Consider the following 5077-nt stretch of genomic DNA (forward strand, 5'->3'; position numbering starts at 1 on the left):
AGTGTCATTTCAATGAGTATATGGCACTTTCCATGGGCTTCTATACCAATGCTTGCAAACACTTATTTTTTCTTTTTCAAGTTTTTATTTAAATTCCAGTTGGTTAATACATGTGTAACATTAGTTTCAGGTGTAGAATTTCTAGATACATCACTTACATACAACGCCCTGTGCTCATCAGAAGTGCCCTTCTAATGCCCATCACCCGTTTAACTAATTCCCTTGCCCACCTCTCCTCCAGCAACCCTGTTTGTTCTCTATAGTTAACGACTGTTTTACTGTTTGCCTCTCTCTTTTTGTATTCACCTATGTTCATCTGTTTTCTTTCTTAAATTCCAAATCATATGGTATTTGTCTTACTGTGACTTATTTTGCTTAGCATAATACTCTCTAGCTCTATCTACATCATTGCAAATGGCAAGATTTCCATTCTTTCTTTAAACATTTTTTTAATGTTTATTTTATTTTTGAGACAGAGATAGACAGAGCTTGAGTGGGGAGGGGCAGAGAGAGAAGGAATCACAGAATCTGAATCAGGCTCTAGCTCTGAGCTGTCAGCGCAGAGCCCAACGTGGGGCTTGAACCGATGGACCACGAGATCATGACCTGAGCCAAAGTCGGCCGCCCAACCGACTGAGCCACCCAGGCGCCCCGATTTTCATTCTTTCTTAAGGCTTTTATCTTCTTGTATCTATTCATCAGTTGATGGACATTTGGGCTCTTTCCATAATTTGGCTATTGTTGATAATGCTGCTATAAATATTGGAGTGCATGTGTCCCTCTGAATCAGTACTTTTGTATCCTTTGGGTTAATACCTAGTAGTGGAGGGAACATACCTCAACATAATAAAGGACATATATGAAAAACCCACAGTTAATATCATCCTCAATGGAGAAAAACTGGAGAGCTTTTCATCTATGGTCAGAACAAGGAGGGATGTCCACTCTCACCACTGTTATTTAACATAGTACTGAAGTCCTAGTTTCAGCAATCAGACAACAAAAAGAAATAAAAGGCATCCAAATCAGCAATGAAGAAATCAGACTTTCACTATTTGCAGATAACATGATACTCCACATAGGAAACCCAAAAGACTCCAGAAAAAAAAAAACACAAAAAAAAAACTTTTGAAATGATAAATGAATTCAGTCAAGTCACAGGATACACAATGTACAGTAATCTGTTGCATTTCTACACACCAATAATGAAGCAGCAGAAAGAAAAACCAAGGAATTGATCTCATTTACAATTGCACCAAAAGCCATAAGATACCTAGGAGAAATAAACCTAACCAAAGAGGTAAAATATCTATATTCTGAAAACCATAGAACACTTATGAAAGAAAATGAAGATGACACAAATAAATGGAAAAATATTCCATGCTCATGGGTTAGAGGTAAATGTCTATACTACCCAAAGCAATCTACACACTTTAATACAATCTCTATCAAAACACCACCAGCAGTTTTCACAGAGCTAGAACAAACAATCCAAAAATTTGTACGGAACCACAAAAGACTCCAAGTGGCCAAAGCAACCTTGAAAAAGCAAAGCAAAGCTGGAGGCATCACAATTCCAGACTTCAAATAATATTACAAAGCTGTAGTGATCAAAACAGAATGGAACTGGCACAAAACAGACACACAGATCAATGGAACAGAATAGAAAACCCAGAAATGGACCCACAAATGTATGGCCAACTAATCTCCAACAAAGCAGGAAAGAGTATCCGATGGAAAAAAGACAGCCTAGTCTCTTCAACAAATGGTGCTGGGAAAACTGGACAGCAATACGCAAAAGCATGAAACTGGTCCACTTTCCTACACCATACACAAAAATAAATTCAAATGGATGAAAGACCTAAATGTGAGACAGGAAACCATCAAATTCCTGGAGGAGCACATAAACAGCAACCTCTTTGACATCAGCCATTGCAACTTCTTACTAGATATATCTCTGGAGGCAAGGGAAATAAAAGCTAAAATGAACTATTGGAACTTTATCAAGATACAAAGCTTCTGCACAGTAAAAGATAACAATCAACAAAACCAAATGGCAACCTTTGGAATGGGAGAAAATATTTGTAAAGGACATCTGATAAAGGGTTAGTATCCAAAATCTATAAGGAACTCAATACCCAAAAAACAAATAATGCAGTTAATAGGCAGAAGACATGAACAGACATTTTTCCAAAATGACATCCAGATGGCGAACAGACACATGAAAAGATGCTCAACATCACTCATCATTAGGGAAATACAAATCAAAACTATGGTAAGCTATCACCTCACACCTGTCAGAATGGCAAACATTAACAACTCAGATAACATCAGATGGTGAGGATTCAGAGAAAGGGGAACCCTCTTACACTGCTGGTGGGAATGCAAACTGGTGCAACCACTCTGGAAAACAGTGTGGAGGTTCCTCAGGAGTTTAAAATAGAACTACCCTAAAACCCGGGAACTGCACAATATTTACCTTTAGATCTTAAAAGGATTTCAGACATTATCTAAGAAAATTTTCACTTTATAAAGAAACCAAGGTGAATTTTACAGTTGCAATTAAAGTTTTGTGAACTTAATACTTGAGAAGTGACTGTCAAATTGTAATATGTGTAAGCTTTTCCTGGGGGAGTTTATTAGAATTGTAATTTTTAAAAATGTTTATTCTTTGAGAGAGAGAGAGAATGTGACCGGGGAAGGTGCATTCATCTTCCAGCCTCTGAGCTGTCAGCACAGAGCCAACATGGGGCTTGAACTCACGGACCACGAGATCATGACCTGAGCTGAAGTCAGATGCTTAACCGACTGAGCCACCCAGGTGTCCCTAGAATGTTAGATACCCAGGCCCACTTCTAGAAATATTGATTCACCATGGCTGGAGTGAAGACCAAAATTACATGTTTTTAACAAGTACCAGCAGGTAAGTGTAACGCAGATGGTCTGCAGACCAGTTTCAGAAATAGTTACAGTGGACTGGAATTGCATTCAGAATTCTAGTACCTTGCCCCATGATTTAGTCACTTGGTGACTGTGTAAATGTTTAATTAAAAACGATTAATATCATGGTTGACCACATGAAAGCAAATTCTCATTTATTCTTCTAGTGATCCATTTCATAGAGAGTATAAACTTATTTGTAAGAAATAATGCTGCCTTAGAGAAGGACAAATATCATATGGTTGCACGTATAGGAGGATTAGGNAGATGAAGCTTTCCAGTAAAGGATAAAAAAAGACAGTACTCGGATAGTGGGAAGAGCTGAAGGAGAGTTATCATTCCAGCATCTTGGGAGTGAGGGAGGTACTTCTAAGGAAGTCACGGAGTAACAGTTTATTCACAGAGTTCTAGCATATTTAACACGTAGTAAGGTATATGGCCTTTTTATTTTTAATGTGTATTTTTGAGGGGAAGGGAGAAAAAGGAGAGGGGGGAGAGGGGGGAGGAGGGGCAGAGGGAAAGGGAGACACAGAATCTGAAGCAGGCTCCAGGCTCTGAGCTGTCAGCACAGAGACTGACGTGGGGTTCAAACTCACGGACTGCGAGATCATGACGTAAGCCAAAGTTGGACGCTTAACCGACTAAGCCACGCAGTTGCCACTGTATTTTCTTTAAATTCTACTCAAGAACTTAATTGTTCCTTTAGTTCCTCAATTTCTTCCTGTGTTGTATCACAGGTAGTCATAAGATGCCAACTGTAACTCTCTATAATCTCTGAAAAGCCTTCCCAGACAGACTTACTCATGAGATTCATTTTCTATTTTCTATGTTACTACAGGCAATAATGTAGCCAGTATTTTTATCATTTCAAAAGAAGCCCCCTTTATCCAGCTTCCAATAACATTTGTCTCCCTGTCCTTTAAGCTGTCAACAAGTCTTCTGCATTCATTAACAAGCTCCTTAGGGTCTTTCCACCTTCTGCCCGGCCCCTGGTGCCAACACCAATACCATATGCACTGAGTTTTATTACAATATTACCTTTTTTCCAAGTAACAAATTTTGCTTTGGGTATTTATTGGTGTGTAACAAACAATTCTCAAACTTAGTACCTTAAGACAATTTTTTACTACCTTTCACTGTGCCTTGGGCTGTCTAGGCAGTTCTCACTTGCGATCGATCTCTCATGCAGTTGCAGTCAGAATGCAGCTCAGGCTGGGGTCATAATGAAGCCTTGACTGGGAGAGATGTCCAAAATGGCTTGCTCACATGGTTTACCATTGCTGCAGGCTGTTAGCTATGCTGCAGTCACCAACCAGAGTACCTACAGGTGAGGCCTGAAAGTACTTTTACATGGTAGTTGACTTTCCACACAGGGATTATTCCAAAAAGGGTAGGAATGAAGTTGCCAGTCTCTTAAGGCCCAGGCTTAAAAACAAATATAGTGTCATTTTTGACATACTTTATTTGCTAAAAGAGTCACAGAACCCACCTGGATTCAAGCGAAGGAATCATAAATTCTACTTCTTGATAGAAGATAGACCAAATAATTCATGGCCAAATGAAGGGGCATTTCAGAATATTTGTGGGTGATAAATTTCTCTCTCTCTCTCACACACAACACACACACTTTCCATGAACCTATTTTAGTTCTTTTGCTTTCTAGCCCAGAGGTTTTCTAATTTTTTTTTAATGTGTTTTATTTATTTCTCTGAGAGAGACAGACAGACAGACAGCATGAGCAGGGGAGGGTCTGAGAGACAGGGAGATACAGAATCTGAAACAGGCTCCAGGTTCTGAGCTGGCTGTCAGCACAGAGCCCGACGCAGGGCTCGAACCCACGAACCATGAGATCATAACCTGAGCTGAAGTCAGACGCTTAACTGACTGAGCCACCCAGGCACCCCTCTAGCCCAGTGGTTTTCAACTGGATGGCTGCAGTTTTTAAATCACCTGAATAAATGACTCACCAAAATATTCCATGATAATTTTGTTTTCTATCTTATAAGCATATTATATTATTATAATATAATATAATATATAATATAATATATAATAACATAATATCTTATAAACTGATATTTAGAAATAAGAAGAAAAGAACCCATTATTCTATCCAAAAAATAATACTTTGCTGATA

The sequence above is a fragment of the Crocuta crocuta genome, unplaced genomic scaffold (genome assembly GCF_008692635.1).
Source record: "Crocuta crocuta isolate KB4526 unplaced genomic scaffold, BGI_CrCroc_1.0 scaffold99, whole genome shotgun sequence".
NCBI lineage: Eukaryota > Metazoa > Chordata > Mammalia > Carnivora > Hyaenidae > Crocuta > Crocuta crocuta.